At 42.2% G+C, this 24,394-nt stretch overlaps 1 protein-coding gene across 5 annotated transcripts in view; it reads left to right on the top strand.

The window, feature by feature from the left end:
• The window catches only part of BLTP3A (bridge-like lipid transfer protein family member 3A), a 91,157-nt gene that overhangs the window by 29,493 nt on the left and 37,270 nt on the right, over positions 1-24,394 (top strand). For 2 of the 5 annotated variants that reach the window (XM_072422950.1, XM_072422944.1), the window contains one exon: positions 2,014-2,233. The exons of 2 other annotated variants lie outside the window; for them this stretch is intronic. The gene's annotated coding sequence lies outside the window, so the exon portion shown is untranslated. The remainder of the gene's footprint in view (positions 1-2,013; positions 2,234-24,394) is intronic. One more of the 5 variants, XM_072422961.1, reaches the window with a different exon arrangement.

Here is a 24,394-nt window from a genome sequence, read left to right as displayed (position 1 = left end):
GTATGCTATTGTATGCCAAATTTGATCCCAATCCTGTTCAAGATTTTCACTCATATCGGCTGCCCATTTGAGTATTTATGATGGTATCTTCCTTTACACTGCACTAATGTGTTGTATAAAGCTGATAATACTCCTTTAGTGTTTGGGTCCTTTACACACATTTTCTTAAACCATGTCATATTATAAATACCAGGGTCCCACTCTAGATTGTATAAAATGCCTAATCTGGAGGTATCTAAAGAGTTCTACCGAAGGATCTTCATATTTCTCCAAATGCAAATATCCCAAATGCAAAATGATGCATTCTGTGCAATCCTTTCTCCATCCACCAACAAAACCTCCCTGGTTTCTCCATGCCAGGGGTAAACATCCGGTTTCCTATGATAGAAGCTGCTAGGGTATAACCAGACATAAGACCCCCTAATTGTTTAATTGAGTCCCAAATTCTCAATGTATGTTTCAATATAGGATTGGAAAAGTTGCGTTTCTGTTTATCCGAGCCCCAGAGTATTGCTTCTACCGATATTGGTGCTGCCACTGCTTTCTAAATAACTACCCATTTAGGAACATGTTTTTTTTTATTGTACAGTAAAAAAGGGGCTACCTGTGCCGCCTTATAATACAAACTCAAATTCGACACTGATAAACCCCCCATCTTCTTAGTTCCAAGTAGAGTATGTCTGGGAACTCGTGGACGTTTAGCTCCCCAAATAAACTCAAATATTTTAGGTTGTAACAATTTAAGTATATGGGTAGGTATGGCTAATGGAAGAACTCTCATAGGGTATAAAAGTTTTGGTAACCACATCATCTTTATAGAAGCAAACGACCTAACCATGAAATTTGGTACTTTTTCCATGATTCCAAACGTCTTATGAGATATTTCACAAGATCGGGGACATTAGCATCATATAATGTATCATAGGATGGTGAAATATATATGCCCAAATAACTAAGCCTTTTTAACTCCCATTGAAAGGGAAATGTTTCTTTAGGTATCTACAATATCGCCAATACTGTAATTCAACCTGGACGCCAAGATCATAGCCAAGATCGTGACGTCCAGGTTAAGTAAAGAGATCGGTCTATAATTAGACCACATCGTTGCATCTGTAGTAGGCTTTGGTAACATACAAATGGCCACATCTAATATGCTAGACTCCAATGCATCCCTTTTCAAAATACTGTTAAACATCTCTACCAAATATTGCCCTAAAATCTGCTGGTATTTTTTATAATAGACTGCCATAAATCCATTGGGTCCAGAACGCCTATTAGACTTAAGGCACTTAATAGCTTGGGTCACTTCAATTAATGAAATTGGAGTTTCCATTTTTTTTCTTTACACATACATTAAGCTCTGGGAGATCTATTAACCGAAAAAATTTATCAAAAGCTCAAACAGTTTAAAGTGACCACCCCTGGAATTTGCTATTGCTGCTCGCATCTGCAGTGAGATGTGAAGCACAATGCAGAAGTCCTGCACTGTGCTTTGCATCTCTCTGGAGATGCAGAGCAGCAGCTCCAGCGTCGGGGTGAGGCGGACGGGACATCCCCACTTGCATCACCTGGGAGGATGTGTCATCTTCCTGGTGATGCGAGTGGTGATGTATTGGGGGGTGTGTACGGGCGCAAAATCTGCTTTTAAATGGTTTTTACAGTACAAAAACCCCACACAACATAAAATAAAAGTACATTTTTAATTTTATATTTTATTTTAAGATTACATTGTTGTCTATTTCATTATTTTTTAAAATTATTTATAATTATGTACTATTATAATTTATGATTATAATAAATAAATATAATTATCATACCTGGGAGATAATCCTAAAAATTACAGGCTCACAATATAAACAAAAATTTCTGTGCAAAAAAAAATAGGATCACTTTTTGCCTCAAAAAACTGACAGAATTAGAACGCTAGGGGGGGTTAAATATCGCTGCGCTTATCTGTTCAAATTGTGCTTCCATTTTAAAGAAAAATTTTTGCTTTTTCTACATTTAATTAAGGAAAGTGAAGCCACTGATTCTTCACATCATTCAAAAGAGGGTGCTGCTGCCCCTCCCATCTGGACACAGATTTCCAATTCATCTAAAAGTCGGAGGAAAAGAGGTTCTTGAAGATTCCCATTCACACCAGTGTTCTGGATTGAGATGGAACACACTCCGTAATTTCTTCTGAACATGTTCTGCAAGAAAGTAAATCTTGTCTGACAGTGAACACTAAGAGGTTATTTTTTGTTAATGATAATTTTTATTGAAACAATAGTATCGTATGAAACAATAGTATTGAAACAATAGTATAGCATGTAAACGAAAATACATTGGCAGCATTATGCAGATAATCACATCTATGAACCATTAGCAAATGCCCCAATACCAATGTTACATCTAAACTAGAATAGTAACTAAAAAGGGGGCCATTAAAGAATGAGGAAGGGAAAAAGAGAAGTTAAGTTAACAGGGAAAGGTCTTTGCATAATGCCCACTAATCCAAAAAGAAAACTACCAGGGCCACCACACTCTCACAGCATTGCTGAAGAGTAGGATGGCTATAAGTAATCCAGTTGCTGCATTATAAGTTGCTTCGCTGCCAATAAAATCTAAGTTTGCCAGCCTCCTGGCAGACTTTAGTCGAGTTAATACATCAGGCGGCACTGTGATGTTATAGGCCATTGATTTTTCCATGTTTACCCATGAACCTGAAAAAAACTGAGAACTTCTGCAAGGTATGAAGCAAGTTGGGGAGAGATATCAATGGCTGGGTCAGTGTAAGCAGCATATCGTCTGGGTAAAAATGCTGCCTCATGGATAACATTTAGGTGCCTAAGCTAGATCGCCAAGGGCTCCATGGCTAACGCAAACAGTGCAGGGGACTGAGGGTACCCATGCCTGGTACCCCGCCTAATTTGAAGGGGTCAGAATAATGTCGAGCAAATTTGACAGTGGCCAAGAGTTCTGTACAAAAAGAAGACCCAGTCTATAAACTCCTGGGGAAATTCCTACCTAGCAAGGAGAAACTGGATGTACTCCCAGGACACACTGTCAAATTCCTTTTGTATTTCAAGGGAGAGTAAAGTCCAGTTCATTACATTCCCTCAATATGTGTATAAGAGGGGGGAGACCTTTCTGATGTTATCTGGAGCCTACCTTTAAAGAATAAAGCCAATCTAGTCCTTGTGTATGAGGCTCCACAGAAAGGTATTCAGCCTGGTGGCCAAAATTTTGGCCAAAAGCTTAATATCCAGAATAAAAAGTGATATAGGTCAATCATTTTTGGGCTCATGCTTACTTGGTTTGGGAAGCTTTATAGCAGCTAGTCTCTACAACCGTGACATCCAACTTAAAGTTACATGATTGAAGAATAGGAGGTATGGGAAGGTCCTTTAAAAATCTATTGCAGTATGTTCCTGAAAGGAGGGAGAAGAAGGGTGGATAGAAGAAAACGGAAGCAAAACTGACAACTATCTTGAGGGGATCAGAAGTGAGGGATCCAGCAGATGATTGCACTCGGTACGGCTTAAAAGAGTGAGCCCCCATTCCTAAATGCTTAGCCGAGATAGTGCCACATTTGTTAGCCTTCGAGTAAAAATTCTGTCTCGTCCAGCGCATGGACTTTTCGGTACCTTCATTAAGTAAAAGGTCTAGTGCGAGACGTGTCTCTGTAAACTGTTTCTTAAAGGCCCTCGAAGGTGTAAGCTTTCAGGCCTTCTCCAAGGTCTGATATTTTTGAGTTAGGTCTGGTATTTGGCCAAAATGTTCTCATTTCAGCCTAGATGCCATTTGAATAAGATGGTCCCCAAGGGTGACCTTATGAGCCTCCCGGAAGGTTATCGGAGAAATACCCTCTTGGTCATTGAAGAGGAAGTACTCATCCAAACGTGCCTGGATCTGATCTTGATTCACCTGTTTGGAGATTATAGAGTCATTCAAACGCCACAGCCCCCTAGGAGGACTAGGGAGAGAGGAAGAACATGTGATGGAGACTGGTAAATGATCGGATCAAGGCACTGAATAGATCCAAGCCTATACCACCTGGGGCAGGAAAGACTGGTTGACCACAATGTGCATGCGGATGTGAACAGAAGGAAAAATCCTTCGTAGTCTGGTGAAATTCCCTCCAAGAGTCCACTAAACTGTTCCTCCAAGAGAGTGCGGAAACGGGCAGAAGCCCCACTTACATGATTAGACGAGGACCCTGAGGGATGTACATGGGATTGTTTGTTCAACAAAGAATCCATCATTAGGTTGTAATCCCCACAAATTATCACTGTCCCCTTAGCATGGATAGATAAAAGGTGAAGTACATGTGTAAGAAAATGACCCTGATGAGTGTTAGTCGCAAAGTATGTGAGAAAAGTAACATTACTATCATATAGTGTGCCAAAGAGTAAAAGATACCTCCCATTGGGGTCAGAGATCTGTCACGTGCATAGAAAAGGCAGGCCCACATGGAATGCCATAAGAACTCTGTTCATTACAGTGGCATTAGCTGCAAAGATGAGGGGATAATGTTTAGACAAATATGCGGGATATGAGGACATGAAAAACCATGAGTCTCCTACAAACATACAATGTCCGCTCCGCTGGTTTTATAAGAGTAGAAGGCTGTTTTGAGCTTCTGGGATGAGTTAACCCCCCCCCCCCTAGCGTTAATCCCAAGTTGGATTTTACTTGCAAAAAGCGGTAATCCAGAGTCGCACTCTAGGTCGCTTTTAACTAACAAAAAAAACCCACTTACCTTGTTCTGTTGCTGTCCCCCGGTGTCCTACTGGTCGCCGCAGGTCCTGGGGACATGTCCTCCTTCGATCTCCAGCCGCGAAGTGCAGCGACGAAATGTACGGGGTTTCCCGGTGACGTCGAGGATGAGCGGGAAATAATAATTTCAATACAAAATAGCTGTATTGAGTCCAATACAAAGAAATAATTATATATAAATATTATATATGCGCCTTTACAGTTACATTACATGTTTAAATATTTTTATTTTTTTAACAGATTTTGTGTTTTGCTATTTAAAGTTTATTATTAAATTTAATGAATTTATTAAAGATTAGTGAGTTATGTCGAAGAATTACAGCCTACAATGAAAAATTAATTTCCATGAAAAAAATTGTACCGCTTTTTGCATGGAAATTTTGAGGGAATTAGACCGCTAGGGAGGTGAAAGCCCTGTACATTATGAGAAAAGATTTTATTACCAGCTATATTTACAATATAAAGGGTGCCCCAATAAAAGCCACAGGAACCTGAAGTATCATAAACATAGCAGGCCTCAATCACGGGGGGGGGGGGGGGGCTGGTGGCTGTAAAGAGTAGGAATGGGGGCAAGTGGGGAGTGGGCATAATACATGGGGATGAGTAGACAAACAAAAAAAAGTCCGCTGTGTGGACAGTGGTAGCATTGGGAGACAGTAAAGCACCAATCAAGTGACTCTCACTAGAAAACAAGTGGGGGCAAGGCGGCAGTGCACCCACCCGGATACTATACCGCCACTCATAACTATTAGTTACTATTAGATTACTATTAGTGCAAGGGTCCTAAAGGCAAGTAAGTGAACATATATAATCCCCCCTAATAAGAAAAAGGACCCCCCCAACCTAACATATGCATAGTATTAGAAATGTAAATTCAAATACCAGACACCACTACATGTGGCTAAGCCCATATCAACAGTGTGTTGTGCAGGAGGGGAAGGTAAAAAGGGAGAAAACCAGAGGTAAACAAACAGGACAAAGATGGCAATACTGTCCTGTAAAATAATCAGGAATAAACGTCAGTGTCACCAGAGGAGAGGAGCAGTTCCTTAAAGAGGTTAAGTGGAATACCCACAACTAGATGAACTCCATAGGTACCAAAAAAATAAGAGTCATCCAAGATCTTGTGAGGTCCCTGAAACAGGAGTAGAAGAAGATGCCATAGCTTACTTTCTTTTGTGGGTAACAGTGAACCATACCGGTTTGAAATCACGCAGCTGCAATGTTGGAGGTAAAGGCTCCGGCTGGGATCCGTTCAGAAGCGGCAGATGGAGCTGCTGAAAGACTTTGTGAGCCTCAGCCAGACCGGCGATAGTGTAAGAACAATTAACATGCATGAATTGCAAATGGAAGGGAACCCCTCATCTGTAAGGGATGCGCTGCTCCTGAAGGATCAGAAGAAACGGTTTCAAGTTGCAATGTTTTTGAAGATTGGCCAGACTAGAGAAAGCCTTCCATGCTTACCTCAGTGCTTGGAATTCTTCCACGTAGGAACCGGGGAGGTAAGGCAAGGTAGACAGCTGTCGAGGGAGAAGAATCTGCTGTAACAAATGATAGCGGAGCTATAGTGTCCAGGTGGTGTGGAGCCTGGTTAGACTGTGTCCGCCATCTTGGCTGCTTACCCAGGAGGTTACTTTTTTAAGGCTATAGTTGTTGTAATTGTAATGTAATCATAAATTTTTTGAGAAAAGGAGGGGTTAAACATGGCCTCCCTCGGAGACTAACAGCGATTTAAATGATCACCAGACTTCCCTATTCGATCAGAAATTCTGATCGTCATATTTTTCTTGTTTTCATTTTTTTTTACCTTAGCTATGTGATAGCTTTCCATATGCTACACATAGAGGTAACTTTTTCCCCTTCCTACCATACCCTCTCCAATACCCCTCGTTCCCCCTGTATGTGGATAGGCATCTTATTCTTGACATGTTGTAATGGCCTCCATGATTCATAAAATAACCTTTCTAACACATAATGTACAAGGCCTCAACTCCCCAGTAAAAAGGGTCTAGGCCTTCTAATGCTATCACTCGCTTAAGGCATTACAAGAGACACAGTTTTCTGTCACTTTCTATCCGAAGTACCTGCATAAACATTTCCCACAGGTTTTCATAGCTAATTCCTAGGAAAAAAAAAAGGGATCCTTTTTCAAATGAAGTTTCCTTCCAACTTCACTCAGAACATAAGGATGCTTATGGTCGCTATATACTGGTTGTAGGTAAATCAGGAGAAGCAATGGTATCTATTTTGAGGTATTACGCTCCCACATCAGGTCAATATACCTTTTTACAACACATGTTAGATTCATTATCAGTATCATATAAAAAATTGGCAATGTTCTTACTTCCATATGATCTGGTAGATGCTTGGAGAGAACACAACCTGTTCACCAGAAATTACTCTTATTATTCCTCAGTTTACAAACAATATTCACGAATAGACCATGCGTTCTTTTAATCCACTTGCATCACACACCTAATGTCCGCACGTATTTTAGCGACCTCATGGTCAGACCATGACCTGGTCTTATTTCAGCTATCAAAACTTTGGTCCAAGAACCGCTGTCCACATTGGAAATTAAATGAATTCTTCTATCAAATCCAAAATTTTGGAATATTTTGGCGTGAATAAGCCTGATACTTCTCCTATAACACAGGTCAACATGTAATTTTCATCAGATTTATGTGGGCTTGGTAGTGTTTTTGATGTGGAGTTCAAATCTGTGTTCAGTTTTTCTCTAGCATGTCTAGTTTTTGTGATGCAGCTAAATATATATTGTGTGAAATTCGTTATAAATAGCCTTAACATTACAACATTTAACGACCGCTTTCATTTTTTAAGGTTAGAGACCGCTCTAACTTCGATTGATTTTATTTGTCATCATGCCTAGAAATTGCCTTAATGATTAAGACGTTTCTGTTACGTGTGTAACAGAAACAACGAAAGCACAACTTTGCCAAATTATCACAGAACTTAAAAAGATATACAAAATATATTTTGGCTGTCCACTTAGTGACTAGGATAAATCTTGGGCTTCATGTGTCATCTCTACCAGTTTTTCCAACGGACTGCGTGACTGGCTAAATCAGCGTAAAGCAACAATGCCATTTACAATCTCGATGGTGTGGAGAGAACTGCTATTTTTGGCATGTGGATTCTCAGGTAAAACTAAGCACAAAATTGTGTATCCTTGCCTCGATTCTGCTATAAGGCCTGTTCCCCATGATGATTTATTGCCAGTTCCAGTACCACCACATGATGGATTTGATTCTGTAGAAGGTGATGAGGAATGCGCTGGAGTTGCAGCCAGTTACAACCCTGAATCATCTGATCCTGACTACTTGGCCAGTGAAGATTCAGAACCAGAGACCTTTACACAAGCAGAGCTGAATGATCTCCTTCGTGATCTAAATCTCTCCAAAGACAAAGCAGAACTTCTTGCTTCAAGGCTTAAACAGAAGAACTTGCTTGCAAAGGGTGTAACTGTAACTCACTACAGAAAACAAAATCATAACTTGACAACGTTCTTCACTAGTGATGGCTCACTGTGCTACAGTCATGATATAAATGCACTCTTCAACAGTTTGTCACAAGAGCATGTTCCGTCTGAATGGCGGATCTTCATTGATTCCTCTAAAAGAAGCTTGAAAGCAGTTTTACTGCATAATGGTAATTCCAAATCAAGTTTACCGATTGCCCATTCTGTTAACCTAAAGGAGTCAACATGACAACATGAAGTTACTACTTGAAGCAATCCAGTGAAAAACACACTAGTGGAACATCTGTGGGGATCTAAAGGTCATTGGCTTGCTGATGGGAATGCAAGGAGGATTCACAAAATATTGCTGTTGCCTATGCCTGTGAAACAGCGGATCTATTGGAGACCTGTATGCCAAGCGTGATCCGCATAAAGTATTTCTGCCACCTCTCCACATCAAGTTAGGCTTGATGAAGAACCTTGTAAAGGCCATAGGTAAATCAAACTCCATGGGTTTTCAGTACCTTGCTGAGAATTTCCAAACATAAGCACTGCAATAATGAAGTAAAGGATATTTATAGAGCCACAGATCAAGTCTGTTTTGCAGGATGATGTTTTCAAACAATCTCTCTTGGCAGCTGAGTTAGAAGCTTGAGATGCATTCAAGTGGCTGTGTAAAAATTTCCTGGGCAACCATAGGTCTCTTGCATACAAGGAAGGATTTCAGAATCTGCTTGATTCATACCAGAAACTGGGTTTTCGCATGTAATTAAAAATACATTTCTTGCACTCACATCTAAAATTCTTCCCGGTAAATCTTGGTATGGTGAGTGACGAACAAGGAGAACGTTTTCACCAGGACGTTCAGTTAATGGAGCACTGCTACCAAGGTTTCTGGAATTAAAGTATGATTGCTGACTACTGCTGTACCGTGACAAATCCAGACTGTATAAGAGTTTATACTGTACACTGTAAAAGGTATTCTACTCGGTTTACAAAAAAAGTGCTACTTATCAGACTTTCACAGGTCTATTTCTGTAGACATGCACTTGACTTGTACTTGCCAAAACAACCCTACTGCTCCTCACTGGAGCCAACTTTGAAACCACAACCTATCCCGCCTTCAGAGTTTGCCTATAAACACTACCTGAAACCTTTCTTTTTAATGCGGCCATGTTGCACCAAACTGGAAAACAGCCGTGATATTGTTTTATATATTAGATATCTGTCAGTTTAAAAGAGATTTCTGGATGATTAAAAAGACTGACTAATGAAAGAGGGATACACGTTAATAGACTATAATGTAAGGGTTTCTGCTGTGTGTACCAAAGAATATTAAAGATTGCTTACACATTTTAGAAAACTGCTGAGACAGATATAAATTGTATTTTTATACAAGATATAAAAAAAAGACCGTTCTGATGTTGTAAGAGGCTTGTGATGGTATTTAATAAGAAAAAACTATTCCTGCAAAATAATTATTCTATCTCCCCCACTGCCCTTTCCACCAAACAATGCTTTGGAAAAGTTTGGTGGGTAGGTGTTCTGGGTTAAAAAAAGAATTTAGATTAGAAATTTGGAGAGGCGTTTGGTGTTGTGAGCAGAGAAGTAAGACATTTTGGCAATGTTATTTTTAAACTAGGGTAACTTTAAAGACTTTTTTTGTTTTTTTGGTAACTCCTTAATACCCAATTAGGATCCACTTTGTAATGTAAATTTACAAAATAAATTCTGATTTGTTCAGTTGCTGCACTGAAAAGGTTGTGATTAGAAATAAGAATTATCTGTTTAATTAGGTAACTTGAAGGTGGTTGGCATGTTAGTAGTTGCCCAACATTAGCATAATTTTTACGTCTGTACCTCTCTATGCACACTGCATATTAGGTTTGACATAGACAAGCTTTGGTAGACATTCGCCTATCCCTCATAGCACTAGGACTCATAACTGTGTGCCTGGTGTGTGCAGTTATCAAGGCAGAAAATCTCTATGGGTGTTAAGTAATATCTGTAATATTTAGGAAACAATCTTTCTTGAATGGTTCCAATAATGGTTGAATGAATGAGCGCTGTGTCTGTTCTGTTATTTGGAGAGGGGAAAGGACAAGTGAGTAGTACTCTGTTGTGCTCTTCTCCCTTTACTTGAATTTATTGGTACTCCCTCCTAAACCCCACACCTGCTACCCCCACAACAACCTTCACTGCTCAAGACATACAGTAGCCACCTACTTTAGAGAGACAATTGACAAAATGAGACATGATGTCTCTGCTTACCGGGCCACTCCAACCACAGCCACCCCTTCCACCTGTAAATCATTACTGGCCTCCCTCAGCCCTGTTACTGTGGTCGAAGTCTCCTCTCTTCTTTTATCGTCTCCATCTACTGCCTGTCCGCTTGACCCAGTTCCCCCTGATCTACTCTGCTCATTCCTCCACCCTGGCCCCCGCTCTAACCGAACTATTCAACCTCTCCCTTTCTACTGGTATATACCCTTCCGCTTTCAAACATGCCATAAATCTCCCTGTCCTGAAGAAACCCTCACTAGACCCCTCCTTACCTTCTAGCTACCGTCCTAGCTCCCTTCTCCCATATGTTTCCAAACTTCTTGAACGCCATGTCTGCAAAAGACTCACCAATTACCTGAGCAACAACTCTCTCCTTGACCCTCTCCAGTCTGGCTTTCGAGCTGCCTATTCCTCTGAAACACCCCTTACTAAAGTTGCCAGTCATCACATCGGAGCCTCAAGTCTCAAGGCAACTTTTCCCTCCTTCTCCTTGATCTTTCCTCTGCTTTTGACACTGTGATCACCCCCTTCTAGTAAAAATCATGCACTCCATTGGTATCGATGACACTGCTCTCTTTTGGTTTGCTTCCTATCTGTCTGACTGCTCCTTTCAAGTTTCTTTCAATTGTAATTCATCCTATCCCACTCTCCTCCCTGTTGGTGTTCCCCAAGGGTCAGTCCTTGGACCGGTTCTCTTTTCTCTGTACACCTTCTCACTCAGTAGTCTCATATGCTCCTTTGGTTTACAGTACCATTTGTATGCTGATGGCACTCAAATCTATCTGTCCACCCCTGACTTGTCTCCTTCAGTCCTGGATAAGGTCTCATGCTGCCTGTCGGCCATATCATCATGGATGTCTGACCGATTCCTGAAACTCAACCTGCATAAAACAGAACTCATCATTTTCCCCTCTTCAAATTCAAAATCTCCCCCTGACATATTTCTAACTGTTAATACCACTGTTATTCGTCCCTCCCCTCAGGCACGTTGTCTTGGTGTCACCTTTGATTCTCATTTACCCCCCATATTCAGAACATTTCCAGGTCCTCACACTTTCACCTACATAACATCTTCATAATCCACCCTACCTGTCCCCAGAGACCACCAAACTCGTACATGCTCTTATCTCTTGTCTGGACTATTATTATTATTATTATTATTATTATTATTATTGGACTACTGTAACATCCTCCTCTCTGGTATTCTACTAACCCGACTCTCCTCTCCAATCTATTATGAACGCTGCAGCTCGACTCCTCCATCCTTCCTACCGCTCCTCTTCTGCTGCATCTCTTTGCAGTTCTCTACACTGGCTTCCATTTCACCTCTAGAATAGAATTCAAGCTAAGCTTTGCCTTCAAATCCCTCCACAGTTCTTGTCCCACTTACATTTCTGACCTGGTAAAAAAAATACTCCCCCGGCTGCTCTCTCCGCTTCTCCGATGACATACATCTGACTTCCTCACTCAAAACCTCCTCACACGCACAGCTACAAGAATATTCCAGAGCTGCCCCAATTCTCTGGAATAGTCTTCCTCTTCCTATTCGCCTTGATTCTACGTCCCACCACTACATATCTCCCCTCCTATTGTGTGCTGATTCCCCCACCTACTAGAATGTAAGCTTTTGGGGGCAGGGTCCTCTCCTCCTGTGTTACTGTCTGTATTTGTTATTTACAACCCCTATTTAATGTACAACGCTGTGTAATATGATGGTGCTATTTAAATCCTGTTTAATAATAATAAGAATATATTGGTTATTCCCAATCTGTGGTTCATGGATTAGGCCTAATGGATTCATGAACAACATTAGGTGACTGATGTACACATTTTTACACAGTCATATTTTATTATATTTTGTGTGGTTAAAAGTACCTTAACCCCCCTAGCAGTAATCCCGAGTGTGACTCGGGGTGGATTTCTGCATTGTCCATCACATCTAACTTCTGATGCGAGCAACAATAGCAAATTTCGGGAGTGATGCCAGCAGCGATTTGCTGCTCGCATCACCCGGAAGATGCGAACAGAAGCATTGGTGGATTCAGGGGGTGAGGCAGGACGGAACATCATCACTTTTGGATTGTGGGGGCGGGAAATATTAAAGCAGATTACAATGTAATCTGCTTTTAAATAGTTTTTACGGTAAACAACACAAAAGTATAAATAGACATTTTAGTGCACCAAGCATCATTGCCCAGTGCCCTGATTTACATTTTGCCCACTGTTAGCCCTGACCTTGTGTTATTTCACGGATATAATTTGTGACAGTTCATGCAAATATTGATGGGTTCAATTTGAAGTGTACAAAGAGAGAATAACACAAAGATTTGAACGAATATACTATTTAATAATAAAGACAGATAGATAAAACAATGCAGTTACAAAGACTTAGATATAACAAAAATACTTAGCTGCGGAAGTGAGTTGCATTCATCATCCAAGGAGTCTTCCAAATTAATGGCTTGGCAGATGATCAAAAAACATGTTGCATACAGTTAGTTCTGGTCAAGACTAGTTATTAAGCATGGCACCGTGTTTTTAACTATCCAGGAAACTGAGACAATGGCCAGTGTTTGACCAGTACTGACCAATGATCATCCCTTAAACCAGCATTTTACCTTATAAGGTTACCAGTTACAGGATATGCTGCATTCCTTTAGGATGACCTCATATATGGTATACATATACCAGTATATACTGTTAAACCATTATTGTTGGTGAGACATAACTGATATTAAATAAATTGTGCTAACCCAACACTCCACTCCCTGGCTCACCAACATCATAATGAAATAGCAACAGTATGCAAAGGCAGAACTTTCAGTGTTGAATCAGTACACTTAGTTATAAAACAGAAAAACAAACCAACACATAAATAATTAGCATAAAAATTATTATATACCATAAAACATGTAATATAGCTTCACTCTTAATCCCAACCCTTAAGAATCAAATGACAGGATTTAACCAGGATTAGCAATTTGGCCATTTTAGATGTCAGTCACTCTTTTCTTCCATCGGAGTATATTTGATTCCTGTTTTTGTATAATATAACATTCCCAAAGTCAGGTCCCCATAAACAATCCATGTACTTTTTAAAAGTTCCTCTGGTAGTACAGGAATGACAATGTATGGCATAGTTCTAGATGACAATGGACTATGAGTACATATCCAGCAGTCCGTCTTATTCATCAGGTGGGCATAACAGTGATGCATATACAATAATTTATTTTCAAGAGTGCCCTGTATAAGATGTTGATAATCAGAATCCACTCCAGGTCATAGTGAAACCATTTAGAGCCACCAAGATTGGAACTTAGTCTGTGGGAATGCAAATAAACAGTGTTAACATCAACATCTCTGAGTTTTACATTAGTATTAGCTTTTACTAGCAAATACTTCATCTTTCTACTTACTTTCCCTTCCTCTATCTAATATACTGGATATTATCCATATCCATGCAAATAATCACATAACATTATTGAAAAATGTCTTGGGTCAAGTCACTGTCATATCAGTCAGGCAATGGGTCATAGTCACATCATCTTTATGTATGCCTGATAGAATACGGTAGTCCAGTTTATACAAACTCACAGTTTTTCTCCCACAATGGCCCCTCCAAAAACGTCTATCTTGTCCTGTAACTGAGTTCACTTTTTAACAATAAAAACTAGTTCAGAAAATTCTTTGTTGTCCCTAACCTAACATGTAAAGGAATGGTGTACTACCCCCCACCACCCTCTGATTTAACAACAATGAAGCTTGTGACACAACCCAAACCCAATCTTTCTATGTATTTGTGGGGGTCAGCTCTTTTTTTGTGTGAGCAGGCCATTATATTTTTCATTACGTCCATATGAACTTGCAGCATCTTCAATCTTCATGTCCATTTCATGTATTTCAGCATATCAGCTAAATCCTCCCTCTCAGTCTGATAAAACATTGTCTCTGTGGAGGGTTGAAAAGCAGTAGTAGCCAAATTTGTCCATAGCTCAACCATCAGTGTATCACACAATTATTATTAGTCAATGATATATAGACTGTGGAACCCCCCACCCATTTTCTCTCTTGGAGGGTGTATTTGTTGTAACATAATCATATAAAGCTGTTTGTGTCTCCCTATATGGGTTGTTTCTTTTCTGGGGAGGTGTAGAAGGAGGGGTTATTTCCTCTGCATCACTAGTTGACACCTTCTTGAGTCTGGCTGGCTGTAACTTTCCTTTCTCCTTCAGTTGTTTCCAGCGCTTGAACAGATCAATAGTAGGACAACTGTTTTCTGGTCATTTTAAACCTCTTTATGAAATCTCCCTTTTCTGTTTTCTGTATTGTCCTTTGCTCATGTCCTGGTCCTTTTTCAGTCTCCTCTAACTGACCCATTAATGTAGCTGCTTCATGAACATTCCCTTGCCTCCCATCCAAAGCACTTAATACTGTGAATAATGCAGGGCGTTAATGTTGTGGCGCTGTCTTAAGGAGTTTCTGTCTCATTAAAGGAGTAAATCAGGACATGTCTGGCCCAACCCAGGTGGTAGATACCCCATAACGTCCATCTATAGGAAGGGGATCCCTAACCAATCCTTTGATACACCCAGCTTCTTGTACTTTCTGAATGCCCTCGCCCAATGTATGCTAAAAAGATACATCCATCAGTTCTGTTGGAGTCTCATATACTTGGGCCACAGAATCTCTAATCCTTGATCTGACCTTTTGTTGAACTTTTGATGACTTATAAATCACTTCTGGAATGTATCATTTGATCACTTTGTCTTTGACCTTGATTGCTCCTGAATACTGGAGACTTGACCACATGGCATCCAAAAGGCATCTCGCCAACGCAAGCTCTGTTTTGGAGGAATTTGAAAGCAGCGATTTGGAGTCCCTTTTGGAATTGAGCGATAGTGATTCACCAGGAAATTTGTCATCAGACAGGGAAAGTGAACTGTGCGACGATTCTGAACCCGAGGTCAGTGCTGTGCACACATGGTGCTCCATTGACCTTGATGCAGACCAGGCAGCAACGCCAGGATTTCCGTTTACCGGCGTACCTGGGATGAAAATTGAGGCTGAATGCGACAACCCCCTGGCATTGAAGTTGTTTTTTACTGATGGTTATCGAAAAAACTGTTGAGAAGACAAACAGGTAAGCCACTCTTGTGTTTGCTAACTTTTTGAAATTTTTTGCTATTTTTTTTTTTTTTGCAAACATGTATGCTGCTCTGTGTTTGCTAACGTTTTGATTTTTTTTGCTAATTTTTTTTATGCAAACGTATGCTGCTCTGTGTTTGCTAACTTTTTTAAATGTTTTGCTAAATTTTTTTTTATGCAATTATTTATGCTTCTCTGTGTTTGCTTACATACTTACTTGCAACCTACACCACACTATAAAAGAACATATCCTAAAATACCTTTTTTATTTTGTTTTATGCAGGTACGCTGGACAACAGTTAGGTGCTCCACACCTGAGGTTTGCAAGAAGCAGAAAGTGGGAACCTGTGACTAAGGATGACATTTGGCTGTTTTTGGGCTTGGTGATCTTGCAGGGACTTGTGGGCAAACCCGTGCAGAAGTGGTACTGGTCCAAGAATAAAATGATTGCCACTCCATTCTTTGGCACAGTCATGCCAGAAAACCGATTTTTCCCTTGTCATGAAGTACCTGCATTTTGCAAACAATGAGGAATTTGATGAGACTACCCATCCTGCACCAAAACTAAAGGAAAATTTGTGAAGTTTCCCAAATGATTCTAAAAAATTTCCAGGATACCTATGTGCCAGACAGAGACATCAGTATTGACGAAAGTCTAATGGCTTACAAGGGGAGGCTCAGCTGGGTGCGGTACATTGCATCAAAGGGGACACGATTTGGTGTGAAAACATATATGCTGTGCATATATGCAGATTGGAATCTCGTTCGTTCATTCATTCATTTATGTCTCCAATAGCTACAGCTTTGACACTGTCCATATAGGTGATGGCCTCAACTTCTAATGCCCTCCTTGCTCCGTCTCAGGGCCCGCTGCCTCCTCCTCATGCTGTTACTGCTGCCGCCTGCCCAGTACCCAACTCTAGATGCCAGTTGCCAATGCTGTCCACGCTCCGTCTCAGAGCCCACCGCCACCTCTTCCTGCTGCACGCACCCAAGGCCTAATCAATATGAGCCATCAGGATGCAGGTATACTTCCGATGAGCCAGCTGATTCGAGTGGATGGCATCTTTAACCCTGGAGCGCAGCTTAAAGCGTAATTGGAAGTGCAAGTCAATCACATCCAATTGAAGCAAATATGTCAGTGTGGTGCTGTAGAAATTCCCTTCTATGATGTCCCAGCGCACATTAGGAATTGGGTACTCTAGCACTTCACCAGCTTTGAATCCAACAGACATGGACGTGTTGCATATCAACCAACAGACATTTGGTGCTCAGCACCTCGGTGAGCCGAATAAACAGGTGGTCCATGTTGGTTTTTTACATTTGCAGTGACTGATTGCTTATCATGATACCTGCTATCATCCTATATACACGCGGTGATGATGACAACGTCGGGCTAAGGTCCATGTTGGAAGTTGGGCAGCACGTTCTCTATGTACTCCGAAGAAACACGGGTCAGGAAATAGAACCGTACAAGTTGGTGGTCAGTTCTGTAATGACGCATTTGGCGGTAAATTATGGCATTGTGCATTTCAGCCAGAGATCTCCCAACGTGTCGTTTGCAAATGACATGTCACCCTTCCCTTTCAGCTGCTTCTCAGTCTCCCTTTCAGTCTTCTCAGTCTGCTTCTCATTTTCACAAGATCCCTGTTGAAGGATCTTTGAATGGAGTCTCCCAGGACGACCACATACTTTTTGTGTCGAAGTCTCCGGACCTCTGCTGAGCTCAATAACTTCATGGCTCAATGTGGTCCACCAGGACCTCTCGGTTCCCATTAAATATACCGGTGTTTCATTATCTCATCTCATCATCTCATCCCCCCAACATATACAGAGGGACTGCTGTCCCACGTCCCAATTCCGGGGTAACATACACAGAAATTCAGTATGAAAAAGTGTGGTACTGATGGATGAAGCAGAAGTTGTGGCCTTCTACATTCAATCATGAATTTCAGATTACACACTTCGGGGTCTCATTAAAGATGCACTACACCCAGCTCTAGATTCCAGTTACTAATGCCTTCCACACTCCGTCTTAGGGCCTGCTATCGAGTGAAAGCACATGAAAGGAAACGGGGGTTGGCGGAATCAGTGGGGAAAGAAAATCCTATTGAGGTTGAGTCTAGCCTGGCATCTAGAGCTGGGTATTGGACAGTGGGCAGGCAGCAGCAGTAAAAGCAAGAAGAGTAGGCGGTGGGCCCTGAGTAGTGTGGATGGCATTGTTAACTGGCATCTAGAGCTGGGTGCTGGGAGGAGGCGGTGGGCCGTGAGACGGAGCAAGGAGAGCAATTATAATTAAAGGCCATCACCTATGTGGACTGTGCAGAAGCAGTAGCTATTGGAGACATGAATGGATGAGCGAGATTCCAATCTGTCCCTACCTACTATATAGCGAAACCACATGAAAGGGATTGGGCTTGGAGGAATCAGCGGGGAAAGAAGACCCTGTTGAGCTGGAGTCTAGTCTGGCATGGAGAGCTGGGTACTGGGAGGATGAGGCGGTGGGCCCTGAGATGGAGCAAGGAGGGCATTACAATATAAAGCCATCACCTATGTTGACAGTGTAGAAGCTGTAGCTACTGGAGACATTGCTTTGTAGGGCACTAGCTTTTCCTATCTGCTAGCTGTAACTTTCTAAAATGCAGCATGGACAGCCTTGTTAACTGGCATCTACAGCTGGGTACTGGGCAGGTGGCAGCAGTAACAGAAGGAGAAAGAGGTGGTGGGCTCTGGAACAAAGTGTGGATGGCATTAGTAACTGGCATCTGAAGTTGGGTACTTGGCACCAGCAGTAACAGCATGAGGAGGAGGCATTTAGCACTGGGACGGAGTGTGGACGACATTAGTAATTGGTATCTAGAGTTGGGTTCAAGGCCAGCAGCAGCAGTAACAGCATGACGAGGAGGCAGTTAGCCCTGAGACGCAGTGTGGACGGCATTAGTAATTGCCCTGGCATCTGGAGTTAGGAGGTGGTGGGCTCTGAGACGGAGTATGGATGGCATTATTGTCTGGCAATTAAAGTCAGGTACTGGGCAGGCGGCAGCATCATTTACAGCACGAGGAGAAGGCGGTGGGCTCCGAGATGGAGTATGGACAGCAGTATTGTCTGGCATCTAAAGTCAGGTACTGGGCAGGCGGCAGCATTATTTACAGCAGGAGGAAGAGGCGGTGGGCTCTGAGACGGAGTATGGACGGCATTATTGTCTGGCATCTAAAGTCAGGTACTGGGCAGGCGGCAGCATCATTTACAGCAGGAGGAAGAGGCAGTGGGCTCTGAGACGGAGTATGGACGGCATTATTGTCTGGCAATTAAAGTCAGGTACTGGGCAGGCGGCAGCATCATTTACAGCGGGAGGAGAAGGGGGTGGGCTGAGACCGAGTATGGACGGCATTATTTTCTTGCATTTAAAGTCAGGTACTAGGCAGGCAGCATTATTTAGAGCAGGAGGAGGAGGCGGTGGGCTCTGAGATGGAGTGTGGGCGGCATAAGTTTCTGTCATCTAAAGTCAGGTACTGGGCTGGTAGCAGCATCATTTACAGCAAGAGGAGGAGGCGGTGGGCTGAGACGGAGTAGGGACGTCATTAGTTTCTGGCATCTAAAGTCAGGTACTGGGCAGGCAGCAGCATCATTTACAAGCAGGAGGAGGAGGCGTGGGCTCTGAGACGGATCGTGGACTACATTAGTATCTTGCATCTAGAGTTGGGTATTGGGAAGGCGGCAGCAGTAACAGGCAGTAGGAGGTGCTGGGCCCTGGTACGGAGCGTGGACCACATTGGAGGTTGAGGCCATAACCTCTATGGACAGTGTAGACGCTGTAGCTAGTTGAGACATTAGTAGATTAACGAAAATCACACTTTCCATACCTACTATCTAGTGAAACTACATAAAAGGTAATGGACTTGGTGGAATACGGGGGGAAATACATACATTTTTTATCATTTGTGGATATCTAGCAAGTGCTATCACAGGTAAATATATGTATTTGTTTCACATAAATTTTTATAGGTTTTAGGATACATATCCAAGTGCTATCAGAATTAAATATCTGTATTGTTTGTATAATAATACATCAATTTTTATGGCTTCAGGGATTTATAGCAAAGTGGGATCAGAACTAAAGATCTGTATTTTCTGTAGAGAAATATAGAATTTTTTATGGTCTTTTGGATCGATACAAAGTGCTATCAAAATTAAATATCTAGATTTTTGGAAGAGAAATATAGAATTTTTTATGGCTTTGGAGATGTATAGCAAAATTGGGATCGGAATGAAATATCTCTATTTTTTGGAGAGAAATACTGAATTTTTTATGGGTTTTAGGATAGATAATAAAACATCTGTATTTTTTTTACAGAAATACAGACATTTTGACATGATAGATTGCAAGAGGTATCCTCAATTATACCTTTTGTAAAATATTACAAAAAACAGAAAAAATTCTATATTTATCAAAAAAATGTAATGTTTTTATGAAAAAATACAGATATTTCATTATAGCACTTAGTATCTATCCAAAACCCATAAAATTTTCTTTACAGATATTGAATTCTAATCCCACTTGCTATCTATCTAAATAGCCAGAAAAAAATGTATTTCTCTCTAAAAAATAATGATATTTAATTATGAATCATAATTAAATATCTGTATTTTTGGGAGAGAAATACATACATCTTTATGTCTTTGATGGATAGAAAGTTGTATCGTGAATTAAATATCTGTAATTTTTTTATAGAGAAATAGATTTCTCTATAAAAAAAATAGAAATAGATTAAATAATTTTGCTGTTTATTTTGATAGCAAGTGGTATCAGAATTAATTCTCTGTATTTTGTTTACAGAAATACATAACATTTTCTTGCTGTTAATGAAAATAAACAGAAAAATTTAGGTATTTCTGTAAAAAAAAAATAGATATAGGCCTCAAAGTAGATAAAGGCAGAGGGCCCTGAGGAGGTGCTCGGTAAAAAAATATTTGCCAGTTACACAGGTCCATTGCAAGTTATAGACCCCAGAGAAAGAGTAGAGGTAGCGGGCCACTAGGATCAGGAGTAGAAGGAGATGCCGAAAGGCTGTGAACGTGCTTTTCCCATCAAGATGTCAGTGCAGCAGTTGACGACTAATCAGTACATAGTGTTAAAGTCATTGCCGATCCAAGCCTTCTTCATTTTAATAAAAGTGATTTGGTCGACATTTTCTGCGGAGAGCCGAATCCGTTTGACACTCACTACGACCCCAGCTGCACTGAACGCTCTTTCAGATAACACACTTGCTGCTTGACAGGCAAGGATCTGAATAGCATGTTCTGCCAGCTCTAGCCACTGCTCAAGCTTGGATACCCAGTAGCCCAGTGGGTCCTGGCTTTGCAGGTTGCAGATGTCCCATGCAGAGCTCAGATATTCCTGCACCATGAGTACCGCTGCTCAGTGTCATTGGCAATTGCTGCACAACTTGCTTCTGCTGAAAAAAAGCCTGCATAGTTAGGCTTAGGTGACCTCTACTGCTGCTGCTGCCACCCATGACGCCAAAGCAGTTGTTTGGCTCCCATGGCTGGTGGAACTGCCATAGGGATCCCTGCTGCTGCTGGCAGCTGGAAAGGCTGAGCACAAGTCCCTTACAAGCACTTCTTGGTAGTGCTGCATTTTAGGTCTCCTGTATTGGGGCAAGATCATTTGTTGTCTCAGGCTTATAACGTGGATGCAGTAATGTAGCAATCCAATAGTCGTCAGTCATTGTTTTTATGTGTTCTATGCGTGGATCTTTGGCTAGGCACTCCTGCATGAAGGCTGTCATGTGGCTCAAACTACCCACAGCTGAGATAATTCTGGACCCACACTCCTGTGGGTCGAACAGCAGCACAGAGTCGTTGTCGTCCTCCTCCTCGTCCGCCTGGTCTTGCCATCCACGGAACATGCCGCCTTGTGTTTGGGTGGATGGATGCCATGTACCCTCAATATCCTCCTCTGCCCCTTCCTCCCTTCTCCCATGCCTGCAATGTCCTCCTCATCCTCTTCTACCTCCTCCTCTTCCTGGATTGGTGGTGCACTATGCATAGTAGGCACGCATGTCTGAGATGATGTTTGCAGCGTCCGCTCTGTGTCGTGTCCGAGATCCACCATCATCTGTTCCAGCAGGCATATGATGGGGATGGTGTCACTGACACAGGCCTGATCCCTGCTGATCATCCTGGTCGCCTCTTCAAAAGGTGACAAGACAAGTGCACAAGTCCTCAATTTGCAGCCACTCTGCAGGGCTGAAAAAAGGTAGTGTGGGTATGCGTCTGAAACAAACAGACTGCCACGTAATCCACCACCGCTTTCTGTTGTTCAGCCAGCCGCTGCAGCATGTAAAATGTGGAGTTCCAACGTGTGGCCACATCATAAATTACCCGGTGCACTGGCAGGTTCAGATTTCGCTGTAACTCCACCAATCTGGCACTGGCTGTGTACCACCGGCGGAAATGCACCGACAACTTTCTGGGCTTCAGTAACAGCGGCTGGAGGCCCCATTGTCACACATGACTTTGCCTGGCTGAAGTCTGTTGGGAGTTAGCCATTTGTTCTCCTGCCCCCGCAAGGTACTTAGAATGGCTGCGCCCGTGTGGCTGAGGGAACCCAGGCTTTGCAACTTCAGGACTGCGTTGCAACGTCGGAATTGTGCACCAAAATAGCAAACGGCAGGTTCTTGCTGGCGGTGAACAGATGCGGCCGAATGGGAGATGCTGGTGCTGGGTCTCCACAGCAAAGTGTCCCTGGGGGAAGAGGCTGAGGCACAATATTCAAAGGAGGAGGTGGAAGTGGAGGTTGAGGAGGAAATTGATCAGCTTTGTTTTGGGGTCATTTGGGCCATATTTCCTTTTTCGCTCCAGCATCTGGGGGATGGAAGGTTGAATGCTGCTAATGCTAACCACAGAAACATTGGACGATGGGGTAGAAGTTGTGGGGGATGGCAATGATGCCTGGTCCTGACTGCTAGCAACGCCACAAACAGCGGCCGATCTGTGTTGGAGCTCCTGCTCACCGCTGGTGGAGCCTGAAAAAGGTAATGATCGGCTACATGCCACACTCAAATTGCTGGCAGCAGCACAGGAAACTTTAGTGGCAGAAGGAGGAAAGGCAGTGGAGGAGGATCGAGCAGTTGGAGCTTGCTTCTTGGGTAGAGGTGGTCGCACAGAGCTCTGTGCTTTCACCAGGTGTTCCCGCCGGGTTACTGGGTGGTGTCTTTTTAAATGAGTGCTCATGCAACTTGTTCCAAGTTTGTTTGGGTTGAGCACACAGTTTACAGATGACCATAGTGTTGTCATCACTATGGACATTAAAAAATGCCCACACTGGCGAACATTTAACTGGGCTGAAAGGTGCCCTGGAGCTGGTGCGGTCTGCGGTTGTTGAGGCATAGCTGTGGTGATAGCGTCCAGAGATTTACGTCTATGACTTGCCTCACTGGTAATTAAAGAATGCAGAGTGTGGGCAGCGTTTACCCTCTTCCTCCCTCTCCCCCTTTGAGGGCGCCCTGCAACCTCCTCCTTTTCTTCTTCCTCCTCCTTTTCTTCTTCCTCCTCCTTTTCTTCTTCCTCCTCCTTCTTTTCCTCCTCTTCTTCCTGCCTATGATGAGTTCGCCCCATGTCGGATCAAGGACATCATCATCATCATCATCAGATGAGACAGTTTCCCTATAAGTGCTGAAAGGAAGCAGTTTGAATTGGCTCGTCTGGCTGAGAGTGTTCTGGTGAAAAGTAACTGGGGGGAAACCCTGTGAACTGACTCTCTTCGTCAGATGACTCAAACAACTGAGCATCTTCAATAAATGATTGTAGCTCCGCCTCTCCAACCCCTCGGTGGGACTCCTCTACATACTGCCGTACACTTGACTTTCCAGCCGCTGATGAGGAACTAGGAGGAACAGGTGTATCATGGACTGTTTGGGACACCTGTAAGGCCTGTGTCTGGGACTGGGATGAAGAGGGGGTATAATCACTAGACTCAGGCAGGGTCATGTACTCCACTACATCTTGTGCCTGGTGTAGCAATAATGGAGGCCCACCACCAACAGCAGCGCTTCTTGTTCTTGGGTCTGCAGCTAAATACAAACACATACTGGTTTGCCTGCCACTCCTGCCAATGCTGCCCTTTCCTCTTTGGCCAGACATTGTACAAATGTTTTTATTTATGTGGTTTGACACCCTGCAAAATACTTTCTAGCTAATATATGTATATACCGTAATTTCCGGTGTATAAGACGACCCCCAGCTTTTCCAGTTAAAATACAGAGTTTGTTGCACTTAAAAAAAAAAAAAAAAAAAAACAGTAACAAAGAAAAATTTTTACTTTAAATAATAGAATTGTTTACCCTTCTATGTAAAGTAGTCACACAGCTCCACCTAGTGATTGATTTGTAAATCACAATATTCTATACCACGCATATAAATACATCTATACCGCATGGGTCACAGCGTTCCCCCAAAGCTCTCTGACACTGACTCTTGGTAACCCGAGCTCGGATCTTCTCCCCGTTCAGGGTACAGCCGGGTCCCTCCACCATGGTGTCACTCCCTATGTGCAGCACCCGAATCTATCTATCTATGTATCTATACACCGTATTTTTCGCCGTATAAGACGCTCCGGAATATAAGACGCACCTAATTTTAAAGGAGGAAAATCTAGAAAAAAAAGATTCTGAAAGATTATTCCCCTTCTGATCACTCATGTGCCATTCATACTGGCATTCCCC

Source organism: Pyxicephalus adspersus, chromosome 1 (genome assembly GCF_032062135.1).
Source record: "Pyxicephalus adspersus chromosome 1, UCB_Pads_2.0, whole genome shotgun sequence".
In the NCBI taxonomy this organism is placed as follows: Eukaryota; Metazoa; Chordata; class Amphibia; order Anura; family Pyxicephalidae; genus Pyxicephalus; species Pyxicephalus adspersus.
The sequence above is the reverse complement of the archived record's forward strand: the minus strand, read 5'-3'. Positions and strand labels throughout refer to the sequence as shown.